The sequence below is a fragment of the Brienomyrus brachyistius genome, unplaced genomic scaffold (genome assembly GCF_023856365.1).
Source record: "Brienomyrus brachyistius isolate T26 unplaced genomic scaffold, BBRACH_0.4 scaffold94, whole genome shotgun sequence".
In the NCBI taxonomy this organism is placed as follows: Eukaryota; Metazoa; Chordata; class Actinopteri; order Osteoglossiformes; family Mormyridae; genus Brienomyrus; species Brienomyrus brachyistius.
The window spans coordinates 234,364-251,832 of record NW_026042369.1 but is presented as its reverse complement, the minus strand read 5'-3'; the positions used below and the strand labels follow the sequence as shown (position 1 = coordinate 251,832).

At 33.2% G+C, this 17,469-nt stretch overlaps 2 non-coding genes across 2 annotated transcripts; one reads left to right on the top strand and one right to left on the bottom strand.

The window, feature by feature from the left end:
* The first annotated feature begins 212 nt into the window (after positions 1–212).
* On the top strand, positions 213–322 carry LOC125727362 (U6 spliceosomal RNA). Its single transcript, XR_007388722.1, has one exon. It is a non-coding gene; the product is annotated as a U6 spliceosomal RNA (small nuclear RNA).
* LOC125727359 (U6 spliceosomal RNA) lies at positions 239–346 on the bottom strand. Its single transcript, XR_007388721.1, has one exon. It is a non-coding gene; the product is annotated as a U6 spliceosomal RNA (small nuclear RNA).
* Positions 347–17,469: the final 17,123 nt, after the last annotated feature.

Sequence of the window (17,469 nt, the reverse complement as noted above, 5' to 3'; positions counted from 1 at the left end):
TTTCATTTGACAAAGTCATTCTGAGGCAGAAAATTTTTGACACCTAATTGTTAAGGTACATTTGAGAGAAATATTTCGCAGCACGTCAGCTGTCTTCATATTTATGTTCTGGCAGAATATAGGGCCAGGGCATAGGCATTGCTTTGCCACCGACATGAGGAAAGCTCATACCGCTTCCACACCTATATATTCTTTCATCTGTTGGTAAATCTGTGCTTGCTATGGCAACACATATACTAAAATTGGAACGATACAGAGAAGATTAGCATGGCCCCTTTGCGCAGGGGCCATGCTAATCTTCTCTGTATCGTTCCAATTTTAGTATATGTGTTGCCATAGCAAGCACAGATTTACCAACAGATGAAAGAATATATAGGTGTGGAAGCGGTATGAGCTTTCCTCATGTCGGTGGCAAAGCAATGCCTATGCCCTGGCCCTATATTCTGCCAGAACATAAATATGAAGACAGCTGACGTGCTGCGAAATATTTCTCTCAAATGTACCTGAACAATTAGGTGTCAAAAATTTTCTGCCTCAGAATGACTTTGTCAAATGAAAAATGAAACAAGGTGAAAGTACAAGAGGATGTGTCCATTTTAAGATGCAGATGAGACTCAATTTCAAGCATGTTCATTGGAGAGAAAAAATTACAATTCTTGGGTAATCTTTTCAGGATGAAATTTTTTTGATTCAAGGACAAAATTCCACGCTTCCCTTAAAGTCAATTTTAAGAATTTTCATTAGATAAAATTTTACAACTCTCCGGTTAGGGTTAGGGCTAGGATTAGGGTTAGGGTTTTTACAATTCTCCAGTAATCTTTTCTGGACCTAATTCTTTTGATTCAAGGATTCAATTCCTCGCTTTCTTTAGCATTTAAGCGTCAAAAAAAATTCTGCATGATATTTTAGTCAACTGTATGATGAAAGAGGGTCAAAGTCAAAGTGGGAGTTTCCAATTTAAAATGCAGATTAGAGTCAATTTCAAGCATTTTCATTAGATAAAATTTTACAACTCTCAGGTTAGGGTTAGGGTTAGGATTAGGGTTAGGGTTTTTACAATTCTCCAGTAATCTTTTCTGGACCTAATTATTTTGATTCAAGGATTAAATCCTCGCTTCCTTTAGCATTTAAGTGTCAAAAAAAATTCTGCATGATATTTTAGTCAACTGAATGATGAAAGAGGATCAAAGTCCAAGTGGGAGTTTCCAATTTAAAATGCAGATTACAGTCAATTTCCAGCATTTTCATTAGATAAAATTTTACAACTCTCCGGTTAGGGTTAGGGCTAGGATTAGGGTTAGGGTTTTTACAATTCTCCAGTATTCTTTTCTGGACCTAATTCTTTTGATTCAAGGATTAAATCCTCGCTTCCTTTAACATTTAAGTGTCAAAAAAAATTCTGCATGATATTTTAGTCAACTGAATGATGAAAGAGGGTCAAAGTCCAAGTGGGAGTTTCCAATTTAAAATGCAGATTAGAGTCAATTTCAAGCATTGTCATTGGAGAAAAAAATCACACTTCTCTGGTAATCTTTCCTGGATCAAAAGTTTTTGATTCAAGGAATAAATTACAGACTTTCTGTAGCATGTACTTGTCAAAAATGATCTGTCTCAGAATATCTTCATGAACTGAACGATGGAAAAAGGTCAAAGTCCAAGTGGGAGTTTCCAATTTAAAATGCAGATTAGAGTCAATTTTAAGAATTTTCATTAGATAAAATTTTACAACTCTCCGGTTAAGGTTAGGGCTAGGATTAGGGTTAGGGTTTTTACAATTCTCCAGTAATCTTTTCTGGACCTAATTCTTTTGATTCAAGGATTCAATTCCTCGCTTCCTTTAGCATTTAAGTGTCAAAAAAAATTCTGCATGATATTTTAGTTAACTGAATGATGAAAGAGGGTCAAAGTCAAAGTGGGAGTTTCCAATTTAAAATGCAGATTAGAGTCAATTTCAAGCATTTTCATTAGATAAAATTTTACAACTCTCAGGTTAGGGTTAGGATTAGGGTTAGGGTTTTTACAATTCTCCAGTAATCTTTTCTGGACCTAATTCTTTTGATTCAAGGATTCAATTCCTCGCTTTCTTTAGCATTTAAGCGTCAAAAAAAATTCTGCATGATATTTTAGTCAACTGTATGATGAAAGAGGGTCAAAGTCAAAGTGGGAGTTTCCAATTTAAAATGCAGATTAGAGTCAATTTCAAGCATTTTCATTAGATAAAATTTTACAACTCTCAGGTTAGGGTTAGGGTTAGGATTAGGGTTAGGGTTTTTACAATTCTCCAGTAATCTTTTCTGGACCTAATTATTTTGATTCAAGGATTAAATCCTCGCTTCCTTTAGCATTTAAGTGTCAAAAAAAATTCTGCATGATATTTTAGTCAACTGAATGATGAAAGAGGATCAAAGTCCAAGTGGGAGTTTCCAATTTAAAATGCAGATTACAGTCAATTTCCAGCATTTTCATTAGATAAAATTTTACAACTCTCCGGTTAGGGTTAGGGCTAGGATTAGGGTTAGGGTTTTTACAATTCTCCAGTATTCTTTTCTGGACCTAATTCTTTTGATTCAAGGATTAAATCCTCGCTTCCTTTAACATTTAAGTGTCAAAAAAAATTCTGCATGATATTTTAGTCAACTGAATGATGAAAGAGGGTCAAAGTCCAAGTGGGAGTTTCCAATTTAAAATGCAGATTAGAGTCAATTTCAAGCATTGTCATTGGAGAAAAAAATCACACTTCTCTGGTAATCTTTCCTGGATCAAAAGTTTTTGATTCAAGGAATAAATTACAGACTTTCTGTAGCATGTACTTGTCAAAAATGATCTGTCTCAGAATATCTTCATGAACTGAACGATGGAAAAAGGTCAAAGTCCAAGTGGGAGTTTCCAATTTAAAATGCAGATTAGAGTCAATTTTAAGAATTTTCATTAGATAAAATTTTACAACTCTCCGGTTAAGGTTAGGGCTAGGATTAGGGTTAGGGTTTTTACAATTCTCCAGTAATCTTTTCTGGACCTAATTCTTTTGATTCAAGGATTCAATTCCTCGCTTCCTTTAGCATTTAAGTGTCAAAAAAAATTCTGCATGATATTTTAGTTAACTGAATGATGAAAGAGGGTCAAAGTCAAAGTGGGAGTTTCCAATTTAAAATGCAGATTAGAGTCAATTTCAAGCATTTTCATTAGATAAAATTTTACAACTCTCAGGTTAGGGTTAGGATTAGGGTTAGGGTTTTTACAATTCTCCAGTAATCTTTTCTGGACCTAATTCTTTTGATTCAAGGATTAAATCCTCGCTTCCTTTAGCATTTAAGTGTCAAAAGAAATTCTGCATGATATTTTAGTCAACTGAATGATGAAAGAGGGTCAAAGTCCAAGTGGGAGTTTCCAATTTAAAATGCAGATTAGAGTCAATTTCAAGCATTGTCATTGGAGAAAAAAAATCACACTTCTCTGCTAATCTTTCCTGGATCAAAAGTTTTTGATTCAAGGAATAAATTACAGACTTTCTTTAGCATGTACTTGTCAAAAATGATCTGTCTCAGAATATCTTCATGAACTGAACGATGGAAAAAGGTCAAAGTCCAAGTGGGAGTTTCCAATTTAAAATGCAGATTAGAGTCAATTTTAAGAATTTTCATTAGATAAAATTTTACAACTCTCCGGTTAGGGTTAGGGCTAGGATTAGGGTTAGGGTTTTTACAATTCTCCAGTAATCTTTTCTGGAACTAATTCTTTTGATTCAAGGATTCAATTCCTCGCTTCCTTTAGCATTTAAGTGTCAAAAAAAATTCTGCATGATATTTTAGTCAACTGAATGATGAAAGAGGGTCAAAGTCAAAGTGGGAGTTTCCAATTTAAAATGCAGATTAGAGTCAATTTCAAGCATTGTCATTGGAGAAAAAAAATCACACTTCTCTGGTAATCTTTCCTGGATCAAAAGTTTTTGATTCAAGGAATAAATTACAGACTTTCTTTAGCATGTACTTGTCAAAAATGATCTGTCTCAGAATATCTTCATGAACTGAACGATGGAAAAAGGTCAAAGTCCAAGTGAGAGTTTCCAATTTAAAATGCAGATTAGAGTCAATTTCAAGCATTGTCATTGGAGAAAATAAATCACACTTCTCTGGTAATCTTTCCTGGATCAAAAGTTTTTGATTCAAGGAATAAATTACAGACTTACTTTAGCATGTACTTGTCAAAAATGATCTGTCTCAGAATATCTTCATGAACTGAACGATGGAAAAAGGTCAAAGTCCAAGTGGGAGTTTCCAATTTAAAATGCAGATTAGAGTCAATTTTAAGAATTTTCATTCGATAAAATTTTACAACTCTCCAGTTAGGGTTAGGGCTAGGATTAGGGTTAGGGTTTTTACAATTCTCCAGTAATCTTTTCTGGACCTAATTATTTTGATTCAAGGATTCAATTCCTCGCTTCCTTTAGTATTTAAGTGTCAAAAAAAATTCTGCATGACATTTTAGTCAACTGAATGATGAAAGAGGGTCAAAGTCAAAGTGGGAGTTTCCAATTTAAAATGCAGATTAGAGTCAATTTCAAGCATTTTCATTAGATAAAATTTTACAACTCTCAGGTTAGGGTTAGGGTTAGGATTAGGGTTAGGGTTTTTACAATTCTCCAGTAATCTTTTCTGGACCTAATTCTTTTGATTCAAGGATTAAATCCTCGCTTCCTTTAGCATTTAAGTGTCAAAAAAAATTCTGCATGATATTTTAGTCAACTGAATGATGAAAGAGGGTCAAAGTCCAAGTGGGAGTTTCCAATTTAAAATGCAGATTAGAGTAAATTTCAAGCATTGTTTTTGGAGAAAAAAAAATCACCCTTCACTGGTAATCTTTCCTGGATCAAAAGTTTTTGATTCAAGAACTAAATTACACACTTTCTTTAGCATGTACTTGTCAAAAATGATCTGTCTCAGAATATCTTCATTAACTGAACGATGGAAAAAGGTCAAAGTCCAAGTGGGAGTTTCCAATTTAAAATGCAGATTAGAGTCAATTTTAAGAATTTTCATTAGATAAAATTTTACAACTCTCCGGTTAGGGTTAGGGCTAGGATTAGGGTTAGGGTTTTTACAATTCTCCAGTAATCTTTTCTGGACCTAATTCTATTGATTCAAGGATTAAATCCTCGCTTCCTTTAGCATTTAAGTGTCAAAAAAAATTCTGCATGATATTTTAGTCAACTGAATGATGAAATAGGGTCAAAGTCCAAGTGGGAGTTTCCAATATAATATGCAGATTAGAGTCCATTTCAAGCATTGTCATTGGAGAAAAAAATCACACTTCTCTGGTAATCTTTCCTGGATCAAAAGTTTTTGATTCAAGGAATAAATTACAGACTTTCTGTAGCATGTACTTGTCAAAAATGATCTGTCTCAGAATATCTTCATGAACTGAACGATGGAAAAAGGTCAAAGTCCAAGTGGGAGTTTCCAATTTAAAATGCAGATTAGAGTCAATTTTAAGAATTTTCATTAGATAAAATTTTACAACTCTCCGGTTAAGGTTAGGGCTAGGATTAGGGTTAGGGTTTTTACAATTCTCCAGTAATCTTTTCTGGACCTAATTCTTTTGATTCAAGGATTCAATTCCTCGCTTCCTTTAGCATTTAAGTGTCAAAAAAAATTCTGCATGATATTTTAGTTAACTGAATGATGAAAGAGGGTCAAAGTCAAAGTGGGAGTTTCCAATTTAAAATGCAGATTAGAGTCAATTTCAAGCATTTTCATTAGATAAAATTTTACAACTCTCAGGTTAGGGTTAGGATTAGGGTTAGGGTTTTTACAATTCTCCAGTAATCTTTTCTGGACCTAATTCTTTTGATTCAAGGATTAAATCCTCGCTTCCTTTAGCATTTAAGTGTCAAAAGAAATTCTGCATGATATTTTATTCAACTGAATGATGAAAGAGGGTCAAAGTCCAAGTGGGAGTTTCCAATTTAAAATGCAGATTAGAGTCAATTTCAAGCATTGTCATTGGAGAAAAAAAATCACACTTCTCTGCTAATCTTTCCTGGATCAAAAGTTTTTGATTCAAGGAATAAATTACAGACTTTCTTTAGCATGTACTTGTCAAAAATGATCTGTCTCAGAATATCTTCATGAACTGAACGATGGAAAAAGGTCAAAGTCCAAGTGGGAGTTTCCAATTTAAAATGCAGATTAGAGTCAATTTTAAGAATTTTCATTAGATAAAATTTTACAACTCTCCGGTTAGGGTTAGGGCTAGGATTAGGGTTAGGGTTTTTACAATTCTCCAGTAATCTTTTCTGGAACTAATTCTTTTGATTCAAGGATTCAATTCCTCGCTTCCTTTAGCATTTAAGTGTCAAAAAAAATTCTGCATGATATTTTAGTCAACTGAATGATGAAAGAGGGTCAAAGTCAAAGTGGGAGTTTCCAATTTAAAATGCAGATTAGAGTCAATTTCAAGCATTGTCATTGGAGAAAAAAAATCACACTTCTCTGGTAATCTTTCCTGGATCAAAAGTTTTTGATTCAAGGAATAAATTACAGACTTTCTTTAGCATGTACTTGTCAAAAATGATCTGTCTCAGAATATCTTCATGAACTGAACGATGGAAAAAGGTCAAAGTCCAAGTGAGAGTTTCCAATTTAAAATGCAGATTAGAGTCAATTTCAAGCATTGTCATTGGAGAAAATAAATCACACTTCTCTGGTAATCTTTCCTGGATCAAAAGTTTTTGATTCAAGGAATAAATTACAGACTTACTTTAGCATGTACTTGTCAAAAATGATCTGTCTCAGAATATCTTCATGAACTGAACGATGGAAAAAGGTCAAAGTCCAAGTGGGAGTTTCCAATTTAAAATGCAGATTAGAGTCAATTTTAAGAATTTTCATTCGATAAAATTTTACAACTCTCCAGTTAGGGTTAGGGCTAGGATTAGGGTTAGGGTTTTTACAATTCTCCAGTAATCTTTTCTGGACCTAATTATTTTGATTCAAGGATTCAATTCCTCGCTTCCTTTAGTATTTAAGTGTCAAAAAAAATTCTGCATGATATTTTAGTCAACTGAATGATGAAAGAGGGTCAAAGTCCAAGTGGGAGTTTCCAATTTAAAATGCAGATTAGAGTAAATTTCAAGCATTGTTTTTGGAGAAAAAAAAAATCACCCTTCACTGGTAATCTTTCCTGGATCAAAAGTTTTTGATTCAAGAACTAAATTACACACTTTCTTTAGCATGTACTTGTCAAAAATGATCTGTCTCAGAATATCTTCATTAACTGAACGATGGAAAAAGGTCAAAGTCCAAGTGGGAGTTTCCAATTTAAAATGCAGATTAGAGTCAATTTTAAGAATTTTCATTAGATAAAATTTTACAACTCTCCGGTTAGGGTTAGGGCTAGGATTAGGGTTAGGGTTTTTACAATTCTCCAGTAATCTTTTCTGGACCTAATTCTATTGATTCAAGGATTAAATCCTCGCTTCCTTTAGCATTTAAGTGTCAAAAAAAATTCTGCATGATATTTTAGTCAACTGAATGATGAAATAGGGTCAAAGTCCAAGTGGGAGTTTCCAATATAATATGCAGATTAGAGTCCATTTCAAGCATTGTCATTGGAGAAAAAAATCACACTTCTCTGGTAATCTTTCCTGGATCAAAAGTTTTTGATTCAAGGAATAAATTACAGACTTTCTGTAGCATGTACTTGTCAAAAATGATCTGTCTCAGAATATCTTCATGAACTGAACGATGGAAAAAGGTCAAAGTCCAAGTGGGAGTTTCCAATTTAAAATGCAGATTAGAGTCAATTTTAAGAATTTTCATTAGATAAAATTTTACAACTCTCCGGTTAGGGTTAGGGCTAGGATTAGGGTTAGGGTTTTTACAATTCTCCAGTAATCTTTTCTGGACCTAATTCTATTGATTCAAGGATTAAATCCTCGCTTCCTTTAGCATTTAAGTGTCAAAAAAAATTCTGCATGATATTTTAGTCAACTGAATGATGAAATAGGGTCAAAGTCCAAGTGGGAGTTTCCAATATAATATGCAGATTAGAGTCCATTTCAAGCATTGTCATTGGAGAAAAAAATCACACTTCTCTGGTAATCTTTCCTGGATCAAAAGTTTTTGATTCAAGGAATAAATTACAGACTTTCTGTAGCATGTACTTGTCAAAAATGATCTGTCTCAGAATATCTTCATGAACTGAACGATGAAAGAGGGTCAAAGTCAAAGTGGGAGTTTCCAATTTAAAATGCAGATTAGAGTCAATTTCAAGCATTTTCATTAGATAAAATTTTACAACTCTCAGGTTAGGGTTAGGGTTAGGATTTGGGTTAGGGTTTTTACAATTCTCCAGTAATCTTTTCTGGACCTAATTCTTTTGATTCAAGGATTAAATCCTCGCTTCCTTTAGCATTTAAGTGTCAAAAAAAATTCTGCATGATATTTTAGTCAACTGAATGATGAAAGACGGTCAAAGTCCAAGTGGGAGTTTCCAATTTAAAATGCAGATTAGAGTCAATTTCAAGCATTTTCATTTGATAAAATTTTACAACTCTCAGGTTAGGGTTAGGGTTAGGATTAGGGTTAGGGTTTTTACAATTCTCCAGTAATATTTTCTGGACCTAATTCTTTTGATTCAAGGATTAAATCCTCGCTTCCTTTAGCATTTAAGTGTCAAAAAAAATTCTGCATGATATTTCAGTCAACTGAATGATGAAAGACGGTCAAAGTCCAAGTGGGAGTTTCCAATTTAAAATTCAGATTAGAGCCAATTTCAAGCATTTTCATTTGATAAAATTTTACAACTCTCAGGTTAGGGTTAGGGTTAGGATTAGGGTTAGGGTTTTTACAATTCTCCAGTAATCTTTTCTGGACCTAATTCTTTTGATTCAAGGATTAAATCCACGCTTCCTTTAGCATTTAAGTGTCAAAAAAAAATCTGCATGATATTTTAGTCAACTGAATGATGAAAGAGGGTCAAAGTCAAAGTGGGAGTTTCCAATTTAAAATGCAGATTAGAGTCAATTTCAAGCATTGTCATTGGAGAAAAAAAATCACACTTCTCTGGTAATCTTTCCTGGATCAAAAGTTTTTGATTCAAGGAATAAATTACAGACTTTCTTTAGCATGTACTTGTCAAAAATGATCTGTCTCAGAATATCTTCATGAACTGAACGATGAAAAAAGGTCAAAGTCCAAGTGGGAGTTTCCAATTTAAAATGCAGATTAGAGTCAATTTCAAGCATTGTCATTGGAGAAAAAAAATCACACTTCTCTGGTAATCTTTCCTGGATCAAAAGTTTTTGATTCAAGAACTAAATTACACACTTTCTTTAGCATGTACTTGTCAAAAATGATCTGTCTCAGAATATCTTCATGAACTGAACGATGGAAAAAGGTCAAAGTCCAAGTGGGAGTTTCCAATTTAAAATGCAGATTAGAGTCAATTTTAAGAATTTTCATTAGATAAAATTTTACAACTCTCCGGTTAAGGTTAGGGCTAGGATTAGGGTTAGGGTTTTTACAATTCTCCAGTAATCTTTTCTGGACCTAATTCTTTTGATTCAAGGATTCAATTCCTCGCTTCCTTTAGCATTTAAGTGTCAAAAAAAATTCCGCATGATATTTTAGTTAACTGAATGATGAAAGAGGGTCAAAGTCAAAGTGGGAGTTTCCAATTTAAAATGCAGATTAGAGTCAATTTCAAGCATTTTCATTAGATAAAATTTTACAACTCTCAGGTTAGGGTTAGGATTAGGGTTAGGGTTTTTACAATTCTCCAGTAATCTTTTCTGGACCTAATTCTTTTGATTCAAGGATTAAATCCTCGCTTCCTTTAGCATTTAAGTGTCAAAAGAAATTCTGCATGATATTTTAGTCAACTGAATGATGAAAGAGGGTCAAAGTCCAAGTGGGAGTTTCCAATTTAAAATGCAGATTAGAGTCAATTTCAAGCATTGTCATTGGAGAAAAAAAATCACACTTCTCTGCTAATCTTTCCTGGATCAAAAGTTTTTGATTCAAGGAATAAATTACAGACTTTCTTTAGCATGTACTTGTCAAAAATGATCTGTCTCAGAATATCTTCATGAACTGAACGATGGAAAAAGGTCAAAGTCCAAGTGGGAGTTTCCAATTTAAAATGCAGATTAGAGTCAATTTTAAGAATTTTCATTAGATAAAATTTTACAACTCTCCGGTTAGGGTTAGGGCTAGGATTAGGGTTAGGGTTTTTACAATTCTCCAGTAATCTTTTCTGGAACTAATTCTTTTGATTCAAGGATTCAATTCCTCGCTTCCTTTAGCATTTAAGTGTCAAAAAAAATTCTGCATGATATTTTAGTCAACTGAATGATGAAAGAGGGTCAAAGTCAAAGTGGGAGTTTCCAATTTAAAATGCAGATTAGAGTCAATTTCAAGCATTGTCATTGGAGAAAAAAAATCACACTTCTCTGGTAATCTTTCCTGGATCAAAAGTTTTTGATTCAAGGAATAAATTACAGACTTTCTTTAGCATGTACTTGTCAAAAATGATCTGTCTCAGAATATCTTCATGAACTGAACGATGGAAAAAGGTCAAAGTCCAAGTGAGAGTTTCCAATTTAAAATGCAGATTAGAGTCAATTTCAAGCATTGTCATTGGAGAAAATAAATCACACTTCTCTGGTAATCTTTCCTGGATCAAAAGTTTTTGATTCAAGGAATAAATTACAGACTTACTTTAGCATGTACTTGTCAAAAATGATCTGTCTCAGAATATCTTCATGAACTGAACGATGGAAAAAGGTCAAAGTCCAAGTGGGAGTTTCCAATTTAAAATGCAGATTAGAGTCAATTTTAAGAATTTTCATTCGATAAAATTTTACAACTCTCCAGTTAGGGTTAGGGCTAGGATTAGGGTTAGGGTTTTTACAATTCTCCAGTAATCTTTTCTGGACCTAATTATTTTGATTCAAGGATTCAATTCCTCGCTTCCTTTAGTATTTAAGTGTCAAAAAAAATTCTGCATGACATTTTAGTCAACTGAATGATGAAAGAGGGTCAAAGTCAAAGTGGGAGTTTCCAATTTAAAATGCAGATTAGAGTCAATTTCAAGCATTTTCATTAGATAAAATTTTACAACTCTCAGGTTAGGGTTAGGGTTAGGATTAGGGTTAGGGTTTTTACAATTCTCCAGTAATCTTTTCTGGACCTAATTCTTTTGATTCAAGGATTAAATCCTCGCTTCCTTTAGCATTTAAGTGTCAAAAAAAATTCTGCATGATATTTTAGTCAACTGAATGATGAAAGAGGGTCAAAGTCCAAGTGGGAGTTTCCAATTTAAAATGCAGATTAGAGTAAATTTCAAGCATTGTTTTTGGAGAAAAAAAAATCACCCTTCACTGGTAATCTTTCCTGGATCAAAAGTTTTTGATTCAAGAACTAAATTACACACTTTCTTTAGCATGTACTTGTCAAAAATGATCTGTCTCAGAATATCTTCATTAACTGAACGATGGAAAAAGGTCAAAGTCCAAGTGGGAGTTTCCAATTTAAAATGCAGATTAGAGTCAATTTTAAGAATTTTCATTAGATAAAATTTTACAACTCTCCGGTTAGGGTTAGGGCTAGGATTAGGGTTAGGGTTTTTACAATTCTCCAGTAATCTTTTCTGGACCTAATTCTATTGATTCAAGGATTAAATCCTCGCTTCCTTTAGCATTTAAGTGTCAAAAAAAATTCTGCATGATATTTTAGTCAACTGAATGATGAAATAGGGTCAAAGTCCAAGTGGGAGTTTCCAATATAATATGCAGATTAGAGTCCATTTCAAGCATTGTCATTGGAGAAAAAAATCACACTTCTCTGGTAATCTTTCCTGGATCAAAAGTTTTTGATTCAAGGAATAAATTACAGACTTTCTGTAGCATGTACTTGTCAAAAATGATCTGTCTCAGAATATCTTCATGAACTGAACGATGGAAAAAGGTCAAAGTCCAAGTGGGAGTTTCCAATTTAAAATGCAGATTAGAGTCAATTTTAAGAATTTTCATTAGATAAAATTTTACAACTCTCCGGTTAAGGTTAGGGCTAGGATTAGGGTTAGGGTTTTTACAATTCTCCAGTAATCTTTTCTGGACCTAATTCTTTTGATTCAAGGATTCAATTCCTCGCTTCCTTTAGCATTTAAGTGTCAAAAAAAATTCTGCATGATATTTTAGTTAACTGAATGATGAAAGAGGGTCAAAGTCAAAGTGGGAGTTTCCAATTTAAAATGCAGTTTAGAGTCAATTTCAAGCATTTTCATTAGATAAAATTTTACAACTCTCAGGTTAGGGTTAGGATTAGGGTTAGGGTTTTTACAATTCTCCAGTAATCTTTTCTGGACCTAATTCTTTTGATTCAAGGATTAAATCCTCGCTTCCTTTAGCATTTAAGTGTCAAAAGAAATTCTGCATGATATTTTATTCAACTGAATGATGAAAGAGGGTCAAAGTCCAAGTGGGAGTTTCCAATTTAAAATGCAGATTAGAGTCAATTTCAAGCATTGTCATTGGAGAAAAAAAATCACACTTCTCTGCTAATCTTTCCTGGATCAAAAGTTTTTGATTCAAGGAATAAATTACAGACTTTCTTTAGCATGTACTTGTCAAAAATGATCTGTCTCAGAATATCTTCATGAACTGAACGATGGAAAAAGGTCAAAGTCCAAGTGGGAGTTTCCAATTTAAAATGCAGATTAGAGTCAATTTTAAGAATTTTCATTAGATAAAATTTTACAACTCTCCGGTTAGGGTTAGGGCTAGGATTAGGGTTAGGGTTTTTACAATTCTCCAGTAATCTTTTCTGGAACTAATTCTTTTGATTCAAGGATTCAATTCCTCGCTTCCTTTAGCATTTAAGTGTCAAAAAAAATTCTGCATGATATTTTAGTCAACTGAATGATGAAAGAGGGTCAAAGTCAAAGTGGGAGTTTCCAATTTAAAATGCAGATTAGAGTCAATTTCAAGCATTGTCATTGGAGAAAAAAAATCACACTTCTCTGGTAATCTTTCCTGGATCAAAAGTTTTTGATTCAAGGAATAAATTACAGACTTTCTTTAGCATGTACTTGTCAAAAATGATCTGTCTCAGAATATCTTCATGAACTGAACGATGGAAAAAGGTCAAAGTCCAAGTGAGAGTTTCCAATTTAAAATGCAGATTAGAGTCAATTTCAAGCATTGTCATTGGAGAAAATAAATCACACTTCTCTGGTAATCTTTCCTGGATCAAAAGTTTTTGATTCAAGGAATAAATTACAGACTTACTTTAGCATGTACTTGTCAAAAATGATCTGTCTCAGAATATCTTCATGAACTGAACGATGGAAAAAGGTCAAAGTCCAAGTGGGAGTTTCCAATTTAAAATGCAGATTAGAGTCAATTTTAAGAATTTTCATTCGATAAAATTTTACAACTCTCCAGTTAGGGTTAGGGCTAGGATTAGGGTTAGGGTTTTTACAATTCTCCAGTAATCTTTTCTGGACCTAATTATTTTGATTCAAGGATTCAATTCCTCGCTTCCTTTAGTATTTAAGTGTCAAAAAAAATTCTGCATGATATTTTAGTCAACTGAATGATGAAAGAGGGTCAAAGTCCAAGTGGGAGTTTCCAATTTAAAATGCAGATTAGAGTAAATTTCAAGCATTGTTTTTGGAGAAAAAAAAATCACCCTTCACTGGTAATCTTTCCTGGATCAAAAGTTTTTGATTCAAGAACTAAATTACACACTTTCTTTAGCATGTACTTGTCAAAAATGATCTGTCTCAGAATATCTTCATTAACTGAACGATGGAAAAAGGTCAAAGTCCAAGTGGGAGTTTCCAATTTAAAATGCAGATTAGAGTCAATTTTAAGAATTTTCATTAGATAAAATTTTACAACTCTCCGGTTAGGGTTAGGGCTAGGATTAGGGTTAGGGTTTTTACAATTCTCCAGTAATCTTTTCTGGACCTAATTCTATTGATTCAAGGATTAAATCCTCGCTTCCTTTAGCATTTAAGTGTCAAAAAAAATTCTGCATGATATTTTAGTCAACTGAATGATGAAATAGGGTCAAAGTCCAAGTGGGAGTTTCCAATATAATATGCAGATTAGAGTCCATTTCAAGCATTGTCATTGGAGAAAAAAATCACACTTCTCTGGTAATCTTTCCTGGATCAAAAGTTTTTGATTCAAGGAATAAATTACAGACTTTCTGTAGCATGTACTTGTCAAAAATGATCTGTCTCAGAATATCTTCATGAACTGAACGATGGAAAAAGGTCAAAGTCCAAGTGGGAGTTTCCAATTTAAAATGCAGATTAGAGTCAATTTTAAGAATTTTCATTAGATAAAATTTTACAACTCTCCGGTTAGGGTTAGGGCTAGGATTAGGGTTAGGGTTTTTACAATTCTCCAGTAATCTTTTCTGGACCTAATTCTATTGATTCAAGGATTAAATCCTCGCTTCCTTTAGCATTTAAGTGTCAAAAAAAATTCTGCATGATATTTTAGTCAACTGAATGATGAAATAGGGTCAAAGTCCAAGTGGGAGTTTCCAATATAATATGCAGATTAGAGTCCATTTCAAGCATTGTCATTGGAGAAAAAAATCACACTTCTCTGGTAATCTTTCCTGGATCAAAAGTTTTTGATTCAAGGAATAAATTACAGACTTTCTGTAGCATGTACTTGTCAAAAATGATCTGTCTCAGAATATCTTCATGAACTGAACGATGGAAAAAGGTCAAAGTCAAAGTGGGAGTTTCCAATTTAAAATGCAGATTAGAGTCAATTTTAAGAATTTTCATTAGATAAAATTTTACAACTCTCCGGTTAGGGTTAGGGCTAGGATTAGGGTTAGGGTTTTTACAATTCTCCAGTAATCTTTTCTGGACCTAATTCTTTTGATTCAAGGATTCAATTCCTCGCTTCCTTTAGCATTTAAGTGTCAAAAAAAATTCTGCATGATATTTTAGTCAACTGAATGATGAAAGAGGGTCAAAGTCAAAGTGGGAGTTTCCAATTTAAAATGCAGATTAGAGTCAATTTCAAGCATTTTCATTAGATAAAATTTTACAACTCTCAGGTTAGGGTTAGGGTTAGGATTAGGGTTAGGGTTTTTACAATTCTCCAGTAATCTTTTCTGGACCTAATTCTTTTGATTCAAGGATTAAATCCTCGCTTCCTTTAGCATTTAAGTGTCAAAAAAAATTCTGCATGATATTTTAGTCAACTGAATGATGAAAGACGGTCAAAGTCCAAGTGGGAGTTTCCAATTTAAAATGCAGATTAGAGTCAATTTCAAGCATTTTCATTTGATAAAATTTTACAACTCTCAGGTTAGGGTTAGGGTTAGGATTAGGGTTAGGGTTTTTACAATTCTCCAGTAATATTTTCTGGACCTAATTCTTTTGATTCAAGGATTAAATCCTCGCTTCCTTTAGCATTTAAGTGTCAAAAAAAATTCTGCATGATATTTCAGTCAACTGAATGATGAAAGACGGTCAAAGTCCAAGTGGGAGTTTCCAATTTAAAATTCAGATTAGAGCCAATTTCAAGCATTTTCATTTGATAAAATTTTACAACTCTCAGGTTAGGGTTAGGGTTAGGATTAGGGTTAGGGTTTTTACAATTCTCCAGTAATCTTTTCTGGACCTAATTCTTTTGATTCAAGGATTAAATCCACGCTTCCTTTAGCATTTAAGTGTCAAAAAAAAATCTGCATGATATTTTAGTCAACTGAATGATGAAAGAGGGTCAAAGTCAAAGTGGGAGTTTCCAATTTAAAATGCAGATTAGAGTCAATTTCAAGCATTGTCATTGGAGAAAAAAAATCACACTTCTCTGGTAATCTTTCCTGGATCAAAAGTTTTTGATTCAAGGAATAAATTACAGACTTTCTTTAGCATGTACTTGTCAAAAATGATCTGTCTCAGAATATCTTCATGAACTGAACGATGAAAAAAGGTCAAAGTCCAAGTGGGAGTTTCCAATTTAAAATGCAGATTAGAGTCAATTTCAAGCATTGTCATTGGAGAAAAAAAATCACACTTCTCTGGTAATCTTTCCTGGATCAAAAGTTTTTGATTCAAGAACTAAATTACACACTTTCTTTAGCATGTACTTGTCAAAAATGATCTGTCTCAGAATATCTTCATGAACTGAACGATGGAAAAAGGTCAAAGTCCAAGTGTGAGTTTCCAATTTAAAATGCAGATTAGAGTCAATTTTAAGAATTTTCATTAGATAAAATTTTACAACTCTCCGGTTAGGGTTAGGGCTAGGATTAGGGTTAGGGTTTTTACAATTCTCCAGTAATCTTTTCTGGACCTAATTCTATTGATTCAAGGATTAAATCCTCGCTTCCTTTAGCATTTAAGTGTCAAAAAATATTCTGCATGATATTTTAGTCAACTGAATGATGAAAGAGGGTCAAAGTCCAAGTGGGAGTTTCCAATTTAAAATGCAGATTAGAGTAAATTTCAAGCATTGTTTTTGGAGAAAAAAAAATCACCCTTCACTGGTAATCTTTCCTGGATCAAAAGTTTTTGATTCAAGAACTAAATTACACACTTTCTTTAGCATGTACTTGTCAAAAATGATCTGTCTCAGAATATCTTCATGAACTGAAAGATAAAAGAGGATCAAAGTCCAAGTGGGAGTTTCCAATTTAAAATGCAGATTACAGTCAATTTCCAGCATTTTCATTAGATAAAATTTTACAACTCTCCGGTTAGGGTTAGGGCTAGGATTAGGGTTAGGGTTTTTACAATTCTCCAGTAATCTTTTCTGGACCTAATTCTTTTGATTCAAGGATTCAATTCCTCGCTTCCTTTAGCATTTAAGTGTCAAAAAAAATTCTGCATGACATTTTAGTCAACTGAATGATGAAAGAGGGTCAAAGTCAAAGTGGGAGTTTCCAATTTAAAATGCAGATTAGAGTCAATTTCAAGCATTTTCATTAGATAATATTTTACAACTCTCAGGTTAGGGTTAGGGTTAGGATTAGGGTTAGGGTTTTTACAATTCTCCAGTAATCTTTTCTGGACCTAATTCTTTTGATTCAAGGATTAAATCCTCGCTTCCTTTAGCATTTAAGTGTCAAAAGAAATTCTGCATGATATTTTAGTCAACTGAATGATGAAAGAGGGTCAAAGTCCAAGTGGGAGTTTCCAATTTAAAATGCAGATTAGAGTCAATTTCAAGCATTGTCATTGGAGAAAAAAAATTACACTTCTCTGCTAATCTTTCCTGGATCAAAAGTTTTTGATTCAAGGAATAAATTACAGACTTTCTTTAGCATGTACTTGACAAAAATGATCTGTCTCAGAATATCTTCATGAACTGAACGATGGAAAAAAGTCAAAGTCCAAGTGGGAGTTTCCAATTTAAAATGCAGATTAGAGTCAATTTTAAGAATTTTCATTAGATAAAATATTACAACTTTCCGGTTAGGGTTAGGGCTA